The sequence below is a fragment of the Triticum urartu genome, chromosome 4A (assembly GCF_056163025.1).
Source record: "Triticum urartu cultivar PI428250 chromosome 4A, HENAU_Tu73, whole genome shotgun sequence".
NCBI classification, from domain to species: Eukaryota; Viridiplantae; Streptophyta; class Magnoliopsida; order Poales; family Poaceae; genus Triticum; species Triticum urartu.
In genome coordinates this window covers 371,705,236-371,724,083 of record NC_141876.1, presented here as the reverse complement: position 1 = coordinate 371,724,083, position 18,848 = coordinate 371,705,236, and the positions used below count along the sequence as shown (strand labels likewise).

At 44.2% G+C, this 18,848-nt stretch overlaps 1 long non-coding RNA gene across 12 annotated transcripts; it reads right to left on the bottom strand.

Moving 5' to 3' along the window:
• Window positions 1–11,218: 11,218 nt before the first annotated feature.
• LOC125551205 (uncharacterized) lies at window positions 11,219–17,792 on the bottom strand. Of its 12 annotated transcripts, none has more exons than XR_015601176.1 (9): window positions 17,354–17,792; window positions 16,660–16,953; window positions 16,362–16,578; window positions 16,133–16,234; window positions 14,563–15,230; window positions 14,006–14,206; window positions 13,858–13,922; window positions 11,531–13,774; window positions 11,219–11,443 (listed from the first exon to the last, which is right to left on the bottom strand). It is a non-coding gene; the product is annotated as an uncharacterized LOC125551205 (long non-coding RNA). The 12 variants fall into 12 exon arrangements; XR_015601177.1 differs by having other exon boundaries at window positions 14,563–15,223; XR_015601179.1 differs by having other exon boundaries at window positions 14,563–14,679.
• Between the last annotated feature and the right edge of the window lie 1,056 nt (window positions 17,793–18,848).

Below are 18,848 nucleotides of genomic sequence, written 5' to 3'. Positions count from 1 at the left end.
TAGTGTGAACTAGATTATTGACTCTAGTAAACCCTTTGGGTGTTGGTCACATGGCGATGTGAACTATGGGTGTTAATCACATAAAGATGTGAACTATTGGTGTTCAATCACATGGAGATGTGAACTAGATTATTGACTCTAATGCAAGTGGGAGACTGAAGGAAATATGCCCTAGAGGCAATAATAAAGGTGTTATTTTATATTTCCTTATATCATGATAAATGTTTATTATTCATGCCAGAATTGTATTAACCAGAAACTTGATACATGTCTGAATACATAGACAAAACAAAGTGTCCCTAGTAAACCTCTACTAGACTAGCTCATTAATCAAAGATGGTTAAGTTTCCTAACCATAGACATGTGTTGTCATTTGATGAACTGTCACACCCTGATTTTCATGCCACAACACATAAGCTAACCAATCATGATAAAATGTGGTTTGACAAAAACTTTTGAGTGTTTTGGTCTTTGATTGATTTGATTTTTGTGTGTTGGTTGCAAGTGCTCTAAAAATCAAATAAATCCTCCAACTCTTATACTCCTTCTCCTTCATCCAAAACCTTGCCCAATGATCATGCCGTGTGTGTAGGACACAAAAGTAATTTCTTTCAAAAATATTTTGGCCAAAAAGTATTTTCTAAATTAGGTTTTCCAAAAACCCCTGAATTGAGACTTGAACTACAAGTACTTAATAAAGGGTGTGAAAAATCTTTTAAAAATTATATTTGACTCCTAGTAGATATAGGACACCCAGAAACCACAAAAATATAATTTTAAAAGTTATTTTCCTATTTTATTTAAAGGATTTTTCTTAAGGCCGGAAATGGTCTTTAATAGGTTAAAATTATTTTAATGTTTCAAAAATATTTGAGAAAATTTAGGGAAGCTCAGTGGACATATATTGTCCATATATAGGAGTTTCAACACATGTCCATGTTCAAATTATTGGTCAAATCCCTCAAAAACCCTTTCTGGATATTTCAAGCTTTTGAAATATTTACAAAGGAAATATTTCCCAAAAATTCAAATAAAATTCTAGCATGTCACATATGACATGTTTGATGATCTTGCCAAGTCCCATGTCATGGAGAATAGTATAACCCCATGAAACCCTCTCAAAACCACTTCTGTCCTTTTTCAAGTTTGAACATTTTTGCACTGTCAAACATGTCCAAATGCTCTCAAACTTGGTGCACGTGCTCAAATGGTGTAATAATCTGCCCTAGACCAAATGGAACAAGTTGGAGAGAATGTTATCTTGATCAAAGTACCCCAAAACCATTTCTGTCCAGAACCAAATTTGAACAACTCTACATTGCCAAGTGTGTCCTTTTGATCTGAATTTTTGTGCACATGTTCAAATCCTCAAATGATGACACTACACAAAGTGGTGCATCAAGGAGAATAGATTTGCATGACTAAATCTTGGTAAAGCCATTTCTGCTGATTTCTAGGGTTTACAAAAGTTGCATTGGCAACTTTCTTAAAATGGACTCAAACTTGGTGGTCAACCTCAATTATGTGTGACACTTGATCCTGTTAATTCTCATGTCAAGTGGAGTTAATTTACTTGCCCAAACCTACAACAAACACCTTCTACAAAATTTCCAAAACCACCTTTTTGACCACTTCCACTAATCTCCATGACCCTATCTTTTTACCACAGCCCCTCCTAGTCTTCTCCTACCTCCAGTAACTCTCCCCTGGCCATTGCTCAATGATTGAGGGGTGAAACACCCCCATTTACCTCTCTGGACAGCCATTTTCTCTCTCTCCCTCAACCTCTCTCCTCTCCTACTGGCTCTCCAGGGCATCCAATGCCTCTCCACATTTCTTTACTACTCCCTAGCACTACTGGACACAAGTGGCCGCGCCCACTTCCCCTTTTTTATGCCATGGCATTCCAAAGGCGTGCTCCAGAGCGCGCTACAGTGCTCCCACGCACTGTAGCTGCTCTCTGCCCAAGCCACCCGACCACCTCGAGCCTCCCCCTCGCGCCAGTCGAGGTGCTTCGATGTCCGCAACACTCCACCGTGCTGTCCCCTTCCTTCCCCCCTCTCTCTCATCCCCTGAGGCGCGCGCCAGACGCCGCCCAGCTCGGCCAATGCATGCGCCCACGCCAGGGACCCCCTCGAGCTCGCCCTGCTCCTCCTCTCTCTTCCTGGCGCCCTACTCAATGCTCACGAGCGCCGCAGACAGCCCCGAGCCTCCTCCTGTGGCCACTACGGCCATTTGCGCGGGTGCCCGTAGGCCACGTCCACGGTGAGCCGTGGCCTCGCCATATAGAGCCTCCCCAGGCCTCCCTCTGGATCCCCTTCGCCCTCTCTCCCTCCCAGCGACCCACGGAACGAAGCCAAACCTCTCCCCGAGCCCTCCATCCACCACCATGGTCGGAGCCTTGCCATCGGCCTCGGCTTAAATTCGCACAACCCGAGCCCCTACTCTCCACCTCGTCGTCTCATAACATCGCCGCCGCCATCATTCATATCTCCCCCGCTCCACTTCTTCCTCTCCGCGGCTGCAGCGCCATGCCCCAATCTCGCCGCCGCCTCCATCCGCCGCGGGTGATGCACCGCCCGCATCCGACCGCCCCAGCAGTCGTGGCGCACCTTGGCGGGTGTGTCACGCTCTCCTGAACTCGCCGGTGTGCCGGGCATCACCGGAGGTGGCCTGTGCCGCCGGAGCCCACGCCCGCAAGCGTTCGGCCCTGCCTCCCTGCCTCGCCACTGTTCGAGAGCGGGAGGTGGGGGACGAACCCGACATGTGGGCCCCGCGCGTCAGCGGCACAGTGGGGCGGGCCCATGAGTTAAGTGGACACGGTTTCTTTGCGGGCCGTTTCCCGGCAGCGAAAGCGTAAAGCGTGAGGGCACCTTCGGCGTGGCCCTTCCCGCGTGCAGCTGAGCCACCGGGCCTGCCCAGTGGCTATCCCTCGTCCGATGCGTGTTTTAGGTATAAGCCTAAATATTTCCTTTTTATTTTCTGTAGACTTGTAAAATCCATAAATAATTCAACAGAGCTCCAAATTTGATGATTCAAATTTCTAGTAGTTTCTAAATTCATGCCCTATCTCATGGTGCTATTTTCACATTTTTACAGAAATATTTCTTTCACAAATAATTATCAAATACCATTTTTCCATTTCTGTCATAAACTTTATAAAATCACAGAGAGTTCAAAATTTGATCCAAATACCATGATTCAAATTCCTAGATGCTTCTAAGTTCATAACTTAGCTTATGAACATTTTTATCAATACTTTCTGTCCCACATAAAATAATGAGCCATTTCTTCATATTTGTCAACTTTGCAAATTCATAGAGAAATCATTTGAACTCCAAATCCAGTGAAACCAACTCCTAGATGCTTCTGAAATCATGCCTTGTTAAATGGGTATCCTTGCTCATTTTTCAAAATAATATTTCTGTACACCTCTTGCAAATCCATAAACCCCTTGATTCCATCATATCCAAATGTTTAGAAATATCCACTGACCCAATTCAAATGAAACCACTCTAGTTAATTTTCATATAACCAGAGATGTCCTAGAAAAGTCAAGTCAATATTTTTAGAGCACTTTCATTTCCTGCCTTGTTGTGTTGCTTATTATGGTTGCTTTCAACGATAGTTGACGAAGTAGACGAAATGCTTGGAGTTGGACCAGAGATATTTGAAGACCTCGAAGACTTTGTTAAAACAGGCAAGCAGCCCTTTGACCATGATGAACCATTTTACATCATGATGGCATTTTCGTTGCTTCACTGAGTGCATGATATACCTTGAATGGCAACCTTGCTAGGCTTGCCTCCGTTGCATACTCCATTAATACTTGCATTGTTCATGACTCTACCCTTGCTTAGAGTTGTGTTGGTGGGTTGTAGAAATATGCTATAGTAAATGGCTACGCAAAGTGGGTCAGGGTTATGCATGAAAAAAAACAAGTGTGGTTTGACATACTTGCAAAAAAGCCCAGTGGGTGCCACTAATGCCCCCGGGAGATGATGATGAACTAGGTCACTACTTGGTGGAGAGGTAGTGTACCGAGGCTCGATAAAATTGTTGTTTACAGAGACGGATTAGATTTAAGATTTGTCGACTGTCCCAACCTTACATGCGCAACCACTCTACCCTTGTATGGGAAAGGGCATTATTGATTACCTAGGCCGATACTAGGTTGGAGCCCGCATTACTAGTGACGGGGGAGAGTTGGTGCTCTCTCTCGGGACGGGGTCGTGCCAGGTAGGGCGGCCAAGAACATTTTTATGGGGCACCGGACACACCCTTGGTACCCCGTGCCAGTGGTATGTGATGAATATGAGAGCGAGGCTCCACAATTTTAAGTTGTGAAATGTTGGGCACGGGGGTTACTACCAATCGAGTGGACTCTATGTTAGTATCGTCTAGGGAAAGATAGTGATCGGGTGCTTACCCCGGGTACTTGAGGTACCGCGGGTCGTGGATGACATGGAAGTTCCCCGGATCTTGTGGGTAAAGTGTGCAACCTCTGCAGAGTGTAAAACTATTCGAATAGCCGTGTCCACGATCAAGGACAGTTGGGTGGTGCTGCTTAGACTACGTCCATATGTTTCTGACAAACAACACGGTTTGGTAAAAATATTGACGTGATTCGTGAGGAAGTCACGATGAGCTTGAGCATGAGTTGTTCATAACTCTCTCTCGATATTGATGTCTGTAACCTCCTGATACTTGTTGCAGACGCATTCGTATTCTTGATAAATGTTGATCATACTTGCATGAGAAAAACTAGCTTTCCGCAAAAATGCCAAAATTAGCAGTAGTGCCTTGCATAATTATTCTGTTATCACCCTTGGGTTGCTTGCGAGTACATTCAAAGTACTCATTGGCTTGCCACTGGTTATTTTATTGGCCAGGCATGAAAGAATAGGACATAATGAAGAATACTTCAGCGATGAACATGCGAGCTAGGACGCTTCCCAGTCAGAATGCCTGTAGGGTTAAGGCAGATGGCATGGGTCCAAGTTGTTATTGAAGATTTCCGCTGCAATGATACACTCAAGACTTGACCATAATGGTCCTGCTTGTGTAAAACGGTATGTATGGATGTAAGACTCTTGTTATTCAGCTTCTGTGTGTTCAGTGAGCATTGATCTCTGGGATCACTGTACACGTGCATTCGGTGATCACGACTTATGAGTCGGGGTCCCCACATGAACGGGGTCATATCATTAGGAGAATGATGTGATGGACAAGACCCATCCGTTAGCATAGCATACTGATCGTTTAGTTTTATTGCTATTACTTTCTTCATGTCAAATACATATTCCTTCGACTATGAGATTATGCAACTCCCGGATACCGGAGGAATACCTTGTGTGCTATCAAACGTCACAATGTAATCGGGTGATTATAAACATGCTCTACAGGTACCTCCGAAGGTATTTGTTGGGTTGGCATAGATCGAGATTAGGATTTGTCACTCCGAGTATCGTGGAGGTATCTCTGGGCCCTCTCGGTAATTGATACATCTCCAACGTATTTATAATTTTTGATTGTTCCATGTTGTTTTATTATCAATCTTGGATGTTTTATAATCATTTTATAGTCATTTTATATCATTTTTTGGGACTAACCTATTGACATAGTGCCAAGTGCCAGTTGTTGTCTTTTCCATGTTTTTTACATCACAGAAAATAAATATCAACGGAGTCCAAATGCCACGAAACTTTACGAATATTTTTTTATGGGCCAAAAGGAAGGCAATGGGCCCTGGTTGCACCTGGTTGGTGCCCCGAGGGGGGCACAACCCACCAGGGCGCGCTGGGAGGCCCTGGCACGCCCCGGTGGGTTGTGCACACCTCGGGTGCCCCCGGACCGCCTCTTTGCTCTATAAATACCCAAATATTCCCAAAACCCTAGGGGAGTCGACGAAATATTCATCCAGCCGCCATAGAGTCCAGAATCACTACATCCAATCTAGACACCATCATGGAGGGGTTTACCACCTCCATTGGTGCCTCTCCGATGATGCGTGAGTAGTTCTTTGTAGACCTTCGGGTCCTTAGTTAGTAGCTAGATGGCTTCATCTCTCTCTCTCTTGATTCTCAATACAATGGTCTCTTGGAGATCCATATGATGTAACTCTTTTGCGTTGTGTTTGTTGGGATCGATGAAGTTCGAGTTTTTATGATCAGATCTATGTTTTTATATCCATGAAAGTATTTGAGTTTCTTTGATCTCTTTTATGCATGATCTCTTATAGCCTCGTATTTCTTCTCCGGTATTTGGTTTTTGTCTAGCCAACTCGATCTATTTATCTTGCAATGGGAAGAGGTGCCCAGTAGTGGGTTCGATCTTACGGTGCTTGATCCCAGTGACAGAAAGGGAACCGACACGTATGTATCGTTGCTACTAAGGATAAAAAGACCAGACCTATATCTACCGCCATATAGATAAATGGATCTTGTCTACATCATGTCATCGTTCTTATTGCATTACTATGTTTTTCCATGAACTTAATACATTAGATGCATGCTGGATAGCGGTCGATGTGTGGAGTAATAGTAGTAGATGCAGGCAGGAGTCGGTCTACTAATCTTGGATGTGATACCTATGTAATGATCATTCCTTGGATATTGTCATAATTATTTGAAGTTCTATCAATTTCCCAACAGTAATTTGTTTACCCACCATTTGCTATTTTTCTTGAGAGAAGCCACTAGTGAAACCTACGGCCCCCGGGTCTTATTTCTCATATATTTGCCTTTGCGATCTACTTTTTCCTTGCCTTTATTTTCAGATCTATTAAACCAAAAATACAAAAATACTTTGTTGCACTTTATTTCATTTGCGATCTATTTATCTAATCTATTACAATCTTTTTACTGTCACGCACCAATTTCTGGTGCCATTACCCGAAAGGGATTGACAACCCCTTTAACACGTCGGGTTGCGAGGTGTTGTTATTTGTGTGTAGGGGCTATTTACATTGTGTTGGTTCTCCTACTAGTTCGATAACCTTGGTTTCAAAACTGAGGGAAATACCTACCACCGTTGTGCTGCATCATCCGTCCCTCTCCGGGGAAATACCGACGTAGTTCGAGCTGCCATCAGTAATGCACATCATAATAAGCCTTGCAAGCAATGTGACTAATGATTTAGTTGTAGGATCATGTATTACGGAATGAGTAAAGAGACTTTCCGGTAACGAGATTGAACTAGGTATGAAGATACCGACGTTCGAATCTCGGGCAAGTAACATACCGATCACAAAGGGAATAATGTATGTTGTCATAACGGTTCGACCGATAAAGATCTTCGTAGAATATGTAGGAACCAATATGAGCATCTAGGTTCCTCTATTGGTTATTGACCGGAGAGGTGTCTAGGTCATGTCTACATAGTTCTTGAACCCGTAGGGTCCGCACGCTTAATGTTTGATGACAATTTTGTATTTGAGTTATGTGATTTGGTGACCAAACGTTGTTCGGAGTTCTGGATGAGATCACGGACATGACGAGGAGTCTCTAAATGGTCGAGAGGTAAAGATTGATATATAGGACGATGGTATTTGGACACCGGAAGTGTTTTGGGATGCACCGGGTACTTATCGGGTCACCGGAAGGGGTTCCGGGCACCCCGGCAAAAGATATGGGCCTTATGGGCCAAGAGGAGAAACACGCCAGCCACAAAGGGGCTGGTGCCCCTCCCCCCAATATGGGCTGGTCAAATTGGTGTAGAAAAGGGGAAGGAGGAAAGGAAAAAGGGAATAGGATTCCCCCTTCCCCCTCTTCCCTTCCTACTCCGAATAGGAATAGGAAAGGGGGGAGGCCGAATTGGGAGGACCCCAAGTAGGATTCCTCCTACTTGGAGCTCCCCCTTGGCTGCCTCTCCTCCCCTCCAACCTATGTATATGAGGGGGGCATCGCTAGAACACACACCAATGATTTTTAGCCGTGTGTCGCCCCCCTCCCCCCTCCACAGTTTACGCCTCCGTCATATTGTCGTAGTGCTTAGGCGAAGCCCTGCACGGATCACTTCACCATCACCGTCACCATGATGTCATGCTGACGGAACTCTGCCTCGACACTTTGCTGAATCAAGAGTTCGAGGGACGTCATTGATCTGAACGTGTGTAGAACTCGGAGGTGTCGTACGTTCGGTGCTTGATTGGTCGGAACGAGAAGAAGTTCGACTGCATCAACCACACTGCCAAACGCTTCCGCTTACGGTCTACGAGGGTACGTGGACACACTCTCCCCCTCTCATTGTTATGCATCTCCTAGATAGATCTTGTGTGAGCGTAGGAAATTTTTGAAATTGCATGCTGTGTTCCCAACAAAGCTAAGTAAGAAGGGTTTGCTGGTTAAGCGAAGTGGGGGGCTTCCATGATGAGCGCGCTTTTGCGCACGATAGTGATGAGTGGGTGAGAAAGTACAAGCCAAAATATTATACGGAAGTTACTTCAAATCCTTTGGAAGAATGCGCGGAGGAGGAGATGGAAGCATCCTTCATGGGTGCAAATGGTACGGACTTTCCCAATGACATAGGCGTGCAGTCCACTACACCCGGTAAAGGTGAAGAAAACGACCGCTTCATTATTGAGGATAATGGTTCACCCAAGGAAGCAACACCATCATTAGGCATGAATGATTTTCCTTCTGTTACTAGAAACCCACAGAAAGAAAATGCAGTATCAGGCGGGTCTAGCGCTAAAAATTCAGCAGAAGGTAGTTACCCTAGTCTGACAACAATAATGAAGGAAGCGATTAATAATGAGACTAAGGAGCATGATGTGAAGCGGAAACGGCAACAGTCAAAGTATTGTCGGTCCCCCTACCAGCAGGACGGTCGATGCAAACGTGTGAAAAAAAGTAAGTTAATTGTAAAATATTTGTAAAGCTTTTTATGTCCTAACATTTGTAGTTAATTAACTACATGTCCGCTCATTTTTGTAGGTCTGTTTTGTATATGTGATGTTCTCATTAGTACAGACTTTATTAATGAGAATCACATAGAGGGCGTGAGGGTTTATATTGACACGCTAGCAGGCTCGCGGAAGCATTGTGCACAGACTATGGTCCACATAACGGGAATAGGTGTGGAAACGTGTACGGTGGAAATGCTTCGAGCCATCACTTCGTGCCAGTGGTTGAATGGCGCTCTAAGTATGAGCATTATTTTATGTTCTTATACACTTATGTTGTATTAAGTACATTTTCTAACTATCATTTTGTGCCTTCTCAATTTTGATAGGTCATCAATTGTTATTCCAACCTCATGCAGAGTCGTACTCCTGTGTCTGATCATCATGTTCTAACATCATGGGTGTCACACTGCCTTATACAGCACACTGAAGGAAAGCTGAAGAACTTGAACATGAACTACATGGAATATTTCACGAAAGAATCGAAAATTGTGTCAAGAGTAGTTGATGAGTACTTCGCAAAATAGAAGGTATTTGCATTTCAAACGACTCTTCACAATACATAACGATCTTTATATAAATAACCTAACCGTTTTGTAGGCATTTTCCCTTTTAATTTGAACAATAATCATTGGATAACCGTTGAGATGCACAATATGAAGAAAGAGTTTCAAGTTCTAAGTTCTACTCGTAAAATCAGCAAGGCAGTTCGTTCGAAGATTGCTATGATGGTAACTTAACAATTTTGCATAACACAAATACATTTGTACGTTCGTAAGGTGTTCACTTTGTACGTGCTTAATATTGTTGTGACAATTCTATTTCAGAGGGCAGAAATTGCTACAGATACAATAAGGTAAACTCTGCTATAGGTACAGATCATCCAAATGTGTCTAACTGCCAATAAGGGAGTACAAAATGCCGAGACAACATTACAGGTAAGCTCATACTCGAATGCATATGTAATTGTGTTTTCCATCATGACTTGACTAGCATTTTTATTTTCAGAGTGTCTTGTGGACTTTTCGTGATGAAATGCATCGAACTCTGGGACGAGGATGACTTTAGATATGACTTTGACCAGGAAGAGATTAATTTTTCAAGGGGACGCATTCTCGCGGAAATACTATTTTTAGAGAGCAACACATTGACGAGGGTGAAGGAGAAGATTCTGAAAATTATGGAGAAGCAATAAGTGCGAGAAAGTGTGTAGGGTTTTTGCCCCCCACATGACTATGCCTATTCGTTACTTGGCACAATTTCATTATTGTAATAATGGCAGAATTTTGGCTTTAGCCACGTAGATGATTATGCCTATTCGGTGGTTCGTACCATCTCTTTTATTATTGTAATAATGCCACAATCTCTGTTTTCCCACGTAGATTATTATGGCTATTTGGTGACTGGGACAAATTTATTATTGTAATTATGCCTATTTGGTGATTGAGACAATTTTGCTATTGTTACAATTGATTGTGCATCGCTACTGATTTTCTGTTTGAAGTGATTATGCCTTTGTGAAATTTATGACTACACTTTTCTGTTTAAAGGAAAAAATGTCCTGGCGTAGTAAAAAATGCCCAACCAGCAGCTAGACCGGTAGTAGGTATATTTTTCCACCCAAATCAAGCCCAACAGGGCGACTCGGGCAGTCAAATCGGCCCACTACGGGCCCAGCAACAGGAACCAATGGGGCTGGAAGGATATGTAACAGAGGAGTTCGATATGTATGCCGCGCCCGGCTATTTAAGCCGGTCAAGGCGCCTCCCCGCTTCCGAGGTGGGAGTAAACCTCACATGTGCGGGCGCCACGGCTTGCACGGGGCATGCACTGCCTTGTTCGTGGGTCGGCGAAAATTTGAAGCCCAGCGCGATTGGCCCCCTCGCCCCACGCGCGACCTCTCCCCCGCCAACTGGGCTGGCCCATAGTTCACCCGTGCGGTCCCCCCCTCCCCGCGTGCGCTGCAGCTGGTCACTGGTTTAGTACCACCTCGAAAGCGCGGGGGCGCCTCGACCAGCTTAAATAACCGGGCGCGGCGTACTTGTTGAACTCCTCCGTTACATATCCTTCCAGCCCCGTTGAACCCTGTTGTTGGGCCCGTAGTGGTCAATTTGACCTCCCGAGTCGCACTGTTGTGCTTGATTTGGGTGAAAAATATACCTACTGGCGGTCCAGCTGCTGGTCGGGCATTTTTTTTCATTTTTTTCCTTTAAACAGAACATATACAGTACGGTAAACAAACAAAATATACAGTATGTTAAAACTATGAACTTCTTCACACGAAACATAACAGAAAACATGGCAATTAATTCAGTACATAGGAAAGATGTTCACATAAATATTTTGATAATCATAATTCAGTACATATGATAGATATTCACATAGTTATTTTGAGAAACATAAACAAAACACTTATTAAGTTTCTTGGCGCCGCACACATGTTCACATAAATAAATAACAATATAGGTTATTCCGACATGACTCGTGTAACCAGTTTTCTTCTTCCCACAATCGAAGCCACTTCTCTATGCCCGGTTCCTGAACGAAATATAAAGAATCGTGTGAGAAAATATAGTCGGTAAAACCAAACAAACAACATAACTAAAATAAGAATGTAAAACTTACTTCTCGTTTAGACTACATGTCGCCTTGTTATGACCTGGGAAATGACAAAGACTGCACAATGGACCACTTTGCTTCTCGCTAAAAAAATTTGGTCTACCATTTTTCGTAACATCAGGCCACCCTTTGACCGGCCTTTCTTAGGTGCACCCTTCGTTGAAACTTTCTCAGGATCACGTATACCTGTTGCACCTTCTTCCGCTTGAATTGCCTGCTCCACAATTAGAGCACACCTTCTGTGTCATATGAGTTCCACTTCCGGGATCTTCTTCCTTGCTATTATATCGTCTAGGCACTTCATCAATTCATAAAACAAGAAGGGATCATTTGCTGCAACATGAGCAGCTTCTGCAGATTTTATGCTCACTTGACTATACTGTTCTCTCTCCTCTGGCCCAGACCAACCCCAACCAAAAAGATCACCCTTGCGCTGCACTGCAACCTATCTCTCGCATCTTTCGACAATCGATGGAGGACACAACACTTTGGTATTTCAGACAATTTAAGATGATGCAAAACAAAGAGAATGTGTTTGCAAGGCAGCCCTTTTCGAACCATCATGTGACACATGCATGATACAGTTTCTTCCGAGTTACCTGATTCATACACAACATTATACCTGAACTTGTGGTTATTCTGCCATGTCACGATGAAGGTCTGACGCTCAATTCTCACTAGCGTCTCAAAAATCTCCAGTTCTCTCATCTTCAAATCATTTTGCTGAATGTAGAAATTAGCAGGAATGAATACTTTGGCAGCATGCTCCTCAATGTCCTTATATTCAGTAACCGCCGGTGGTACTTTCTGATTAGCCTCGCAGTCATCATGCACCTCGTTCTAACGGAGGCAAATTATGCAGTTCTCATAATGCACTACCAAATCAACTATGGTCATACCATAGTTGAGGTGAAGGTGAAGGGAGGAGTTCAGGCTTTCGCCCCTCTGGTTACTACGCATACCAAGAAAAAATTCATCTGAAAGATATGATGCTGCCTAGAGTCTCCTCTTCCTATACATCCTGTTCAGCCACTCTTCAATTTTATCCGTCTTCCATTTATTGACAAAGGCAGTCCATCTCTCCTCAAAGTCAATAGTCAAAAAAATCTCTCCTCAAAGTTCTCTTGACAGGTGGCATAGTACAGGAGCGATCTGAACTCATCCAGTGACTTGTAATGTAGGTGTCTGCATATTTTTCTCGATATGCCACGAGCAAATACGATGGAGAACATCTGAAAGGACACTCCAAATCGCTCAGATCATTGCAGCGTCACCGTCTGTGATAATTGACTTTGGCTTCTGCTAACAGTTTGCCCTCATAAAAGTATGGAACAGCCACACATGCGTCGCTTCGGTCTCGTTGGAAACAATGGCGCAACCAAAAACTGTTGTGCAACGGTGGTTATTAACACCGACGAAGGGGGCGAACGGGATACCATATCTGTTCATCTTATACATGTTGTCAAACATGACCACATCTCCGTAGTCCTGATAGTCCCTCCACGACTATGCATCGCACCAGAACATACACTTCAACCGTGCTTCCTTATCTAGCACATACTCAAAGAAGTCTGGGTCCTTCTACTTTCTACTCCTCATAATGCCCACTGCTGTCTCAGCATCACCCTTTGCAATGAGCTTCATTTTCTCCCAGCAGCAAAGGTTGTACACGTCCCGCCTAATAAGTCCGCATTTCTCGTACAAACCGCACCTACTGATGAAGTTGTCCACCATTATATGCTTACTGATTCCAACCCCTTGCATACCCAGTATCTCTGCCCTCGTGCCATCTCCAATCCGTCTGTGTGACCACAGAAAACAAACCTCATTGGGTCGAGCCATCACGTGGTTGTGATCATCCACGAATGACACGACAAACCAAACTCCACGTGCCCTGTCCAATTTCACCACCATCTACGCACCGCACTCGCATCGAGTCTCGGGTCTAAGCCTACGGGTGCGACCCTCCATGGTTATGATTTTCCTCTGCCTTCTCCCTGCCCTAGAGCAAACAAACCGCCTGAACCATATTATTCCTAAAGCACCCTTCCCTCGTTTCATCTTCTCTCTCCTGATGCTGAACCCATGTTCTTTGGCATGCTTGTTGTAGAATATGTATGCATCCCCTTGTGGCCAAAAAGACATAGCCATGACCTTCCAATGTGTCTCCAACTTCTGTTGTTGGTATTGAGCCTCCTCAATGTCCATCTCTGCTTCGTCGTCGCCACCATCAAGACCATCTGAGCCCTCCTAAAAAAATTACATATGAAACTATGTCAGTATTTATGATCTATTACAAACTACCGTGCACGGTACAAAATGTTTGAACGAACCTGGCTCAAGTTATCGGCCCATGATTCCTCATGATTATTTTGCTCATTCTCAACGTCCACATCGTCTTGTAAATTAAAAACACAGACAAATTATTACACATACGGTACTCTGCCAATTGAAAACTGGAATCAAATAGACTTCACTTACCTTTTTCACTGTTTGCACCATGTTCATTATTTGCAAAATCCTCTGAAGGTAAGATATCATATTATGACCACGAATCGTTATCGCTGTTGTCGTCATCTTCATTACTAGGATCGTTATCGGTCCGACTGACATCATTTGTACCATTCTCATCAGTTGTAAATGAGGTTTCTTCGTCAATTTAAACACATGTTACTACCAACACTGCACATCATTGAAAAACACATTATCACATGTTAAATTCCAAGTTCATGCACTGGGACATATAGATGAATAAATTGCAACATTTAACCTATGAGCATTTAAAACGATTTCTTTCTAAATCTGACTCATGTACATAGGTGCTACAACGAAATTTCTTCTGCTGGATTGTACTTTGTGTATAGTTGCATGACTTGCGTGTAAACTTTGGCACCAGTGATTTCCATGACAATATTATGTTGCTAGTCAATATTGTAGACCACACAATGTCAATGCTAATGAAGATCCCTCTGATTTCCCCCCTAAAGAAGTAGCAGTGGTATAGGATATTTATAGCTTATGTGGGATAGATGACAAACCTTCAGCGGTGGTATCGATGTCGTCCGTCAACGCCGATGGGGCCTTGAGGCATGGGCCTCCGGCATGATTCAAGACGGCAGCGACGTGGAAGACGATGAATCCACAAGAGGGAGTACCTGACGGAGCCGCAGCGGCGGACAAGTTAGGTCAACGTCGGCATTTTGGACGAGTGTGGTAGGCTCCATGGGACGTCCGGACAGTTACATGCGGCGAACGCGGCGTCGTTGCGGAAGACAGAGATGTCCAAGACGTGGCCGGCCACTTGCCTAACCGCCGACCATGATGTGGGAGACGACGGGGTTGGAACCGTCGGCGTGGGAGATTGGGGTGGTTAGAGGCGGCCATCGACGCGAAGAACGGCGACGTCCAACACTTGGCCAGCCACCGGCGACAGCGGTCTTCCACTCCTCATCCCACCCGCGACGATCCAGATCAGCCGCCGCGTGATCGCCGTGCGGCAGGCCTGATCGATCAGCGTTTTTTTTTTCTCTAGTCGGGCGGCAGGCAGGATCGATCAAGTGGTCGTGCAAGTTTTTTTTCCTTCTTAGTCACGTTTATTCGTATGACCGGGATTGTACATCTACGATACGAGGTGGGTATACATTTCTTCCATATGACCTTTCTGCCCTTCTATGTTTTGTTGCGGGGGCGGGGGGGTACCTAAGCACTTCTCTTAGAATTAATCATCGGGACAGGAATAATCAGGAGAGGACATAACAACCTCAAAAAGAAAAACTACCAACAGATATATGAAAGAGAAAAAGATTACATGCAATTAGCATGATGAGGACAGGGTATCGAGATACAGCCCCTCTCCCTACATCCAATCATTTATTATTCGGACGAAAGTACCATCCCAAACGGCAAAAGAAGATGAATCGACTATCTCGTTCTATGATTATACCAAAAGAATATGCACATACGAAGGCAGCTGAACCTGAAACTAATAAAAAAGACAACACAATGCAAAATATAACACCACGATGGTACACTGATATCTCAGAAGGCCCCAAGGGTAAACAATATTTTGAGTTTCAGTAGTACAATCTACATTTTCATCTTCAGTAAGTATTTTTAGCAATTCTCTTGATGTACATGAGACAAAACAACGTATAGTTGCCCATGAACACACAATTCTTTAGATATATACTGAAGATATCTACATTTTTGAATAGTCCCAGGATTAATTAACCATGGAAACCAAAAGGAAATTCTCCTAACAGAACCTCCTTGATTCTCCTAAAAGCAAAACCAAGTGTTGAAACGAATAGGAGGCTAAACTGCCTAAACACACACACGCGCGCACGCATACATCAGACATCTCTATAGTACCAATTCAGGTAGATCAAGAAAATGAAAAGTCGAATAGCATGGCATATATAGAATTGTAGATTAGTATCTAGTATAACCAGAAAAGTTGAAGAGCATCCAAACACACAAACACCTCATACCAAATTTAGGCACATCAAGAAAATCAACAGTTGAATACAGTCTCAATCTCAATCACCCATCTAGTAGCCGTAACAAAATATAAAAACAACTAACCATTGCTGGAAGCAAGTCACTTACCAGACCATCAAATAAAACAACTCCCAGAAGGTACATGTTCAGCCAATTAACAACTCCCAATGCCCACTTCTCGAGACAATAAATCAGCTTGACTGCAAGCTCCTACAATTATAATATTCAGCATAGGGCACACACTACAGTATCTCTGAATCCAAATCTAGAGACTGCAGTCATTACTGAATGGCATATATATGAACAAAATGCTAAAACGGACATATATAATCCTTACTGGCATGGATATCAAGGGGGTCGGCCACCTGCCCTCTTTCATCAGTCACATGAGGTAGTTCAGACATATGTCTCGGCACCCCATCAACAATCATCTTGCAATGATATATTCGAGATGTCAGAACCAACGATACAGCATGATCTTTCCCAGATCTCTCTAACACCTTCTTGAAGTAATCATATCGATTTTTTAGTATTTTCGCATGTCATTTCCAGAACTGCATAAAACATTTCAATAGCAGATCAGCTAAAGAGTAAACCTTGATGTCCAGTTATCCCATGATCCGTCCAGAAACGACCTCATTTCCTCCTGGACTCCATGTAATCAAAGTTGGAATTTCGTTTTCCAGGGGGCTATTGTTGGTGCATTCATCCGAGCCATTAATCCATGAATGGTAAAAAAGGTGAAAATTCAGTCAGTATCGGCAACGGAGCTAGTGGAACCTGTCAGGTTCACTTAACCATGAGTGCAAGCAGGACCATCAATAATGTTCATACATGTTACTTGACCCCGCAAAAAAGTACAACATCCCATGAAATATGGCCAAAGGCAATAGTTCCAACTTGTCACGAAGCACAGACTTCAGAATAACCTGAAGCATGAAGCAATGCACACATCTCACATTATTATCTAAAAGGTCAAATAACACACATGGTTTTTCATAGGTCAAAAGTAATTCAGTAGGAATAAACTGATGTTTTAGTATGTCCATTCTAAAGTAAAAGAGAAAGAACATTCGCTGCCACTTATACTCATTACCACAAAGATTATTATTATACAACCGAAGTTTGATCAAGCCAATAGCAAATATGCTAATACATAGTACATGTTCTTTTCTGTACCTTACCAAGTGCTACAAAATTCAGTTCAAATGGCTTGAGAGGGGGGAACTGAATAGAGAGGGTAGGATGGGAGTGAGCAACGACGGGAGATCTAATCGCATAAATCCTGGACAGATCTAGCATAGGCAGATCCAAGCAAAGGGGGCTCACCTTGCTAGAAGCCGGCTCCTCGGAGCACGTGGCCGGCACGTCGAGCCGCTCCAGCACGGCCCTGGCGGCGCCCTACACCACTTCCCTGCCACCGCTGCCTTCGTGCTCCTCGTCCTCCTTCCGCTGCTGCTCGTCGCTCGTCGGCGTTGCCCAAGGCCTGCTGCTGCTACTGCTCCCTGCCACCGTCGCCGTCGTGCTCATCGTCCTCCCTCCGCTCGCGGTTCGAGGCGGTGGGTGGCGGGGCGGCTGTGTGACGAGAGAGGAGGAGGGACGGGGGTGGCGCCAGGAGAGGGCGAGGGAACGGGCGGCGGCGGCGTAGAAAGGGGCTAGGGTTAGGGAAGTGGGGAGCAAAGAGGAGGGGGGGAGTGAGGAGAGGAGCAGAGAGGACGACGCGCTGGGTGCCCTGTCGGCACCCCTCTTCTGGGATGCGAAAAGACGGAAATACCTTGGTGGGGGCAAAGTATTTACATTTCGATGCAATTGAAATTTTATCGGACGGTTGAGAACGATCGTGACCGAGATCGCACGGCTCACAGGAAATCAACCCGAGATCCGAAGGTCTGTACTGCGAAGAGATTTCGATCCGATGGCCCAGAGTCCCTAATTGCTGTGAGATCTCGGCGCTCCCCTCCTCTCTTGTTTCTGGATTGCTTTTTCATCACACTGCTCTCATGATGTTAACCATTTGTGCTATGTCAAACATTTATCAGATTTGTTACGATTTCTAGCTGCGTTTCTCTCTGTCTGATCCCCTTGGTTCATCAAGCTATTTATCGAGTTGTGTACGAGCGGGCTCAAAGTGCCACCGCGCCTTCTGCCTCTAGTGTTAAATATAAGGTGTGCATTCCAGAGCTGCAAACATGAGAAAAGAATCGAATTAGCAACTCCACATTTATGCGCCAAGAGCATTTGCACTGATTTCCTTCACAGAAAAGTAAATATGAAATAGGTGCCTTCTGCCTCATTTTTTTCGAAAAGGGGGGACTCTTCGGCCTCTGCATCAGAACGATGTATACGGCCATCTTATTAAACAAATAAAAAGGTTCCAACAAGGTCTTAAAAGTCTCCAAATGAAAATAAAAAAAGCTCACACATAGCCAAAAGGGCTAGAAGACAAACTAGCCAAATCAAGGACGCCACAACTGGCTGGCAAAAGAGAGATAGGTAAACTAATTGCCTATCCTATTACATGACCGCCATCCAAACCGGCTGAAGATATCCCGAGCTACCATCTCCCAGCGGATAGATCCAGTAACCAAACGCTCCCTGGCCTCCGTCGGAGTGAGTAGCGACCACGAACGGATCAACACCGTGGCTCGGAAAATAACCTGCAAAAAATGAATGTGTGTTGTTCTGTTAAAAACCAAATCATTTCTGCAATTCCAGAGTGCCCACAACAAGGCGCAGACTCCAACGCGAATATGTCTCGCTAACTGAGTTCTATCCCGTTAAGCCACGTTCCAAATAACGTGTTGATAGAACTCGGTGGAGTAAT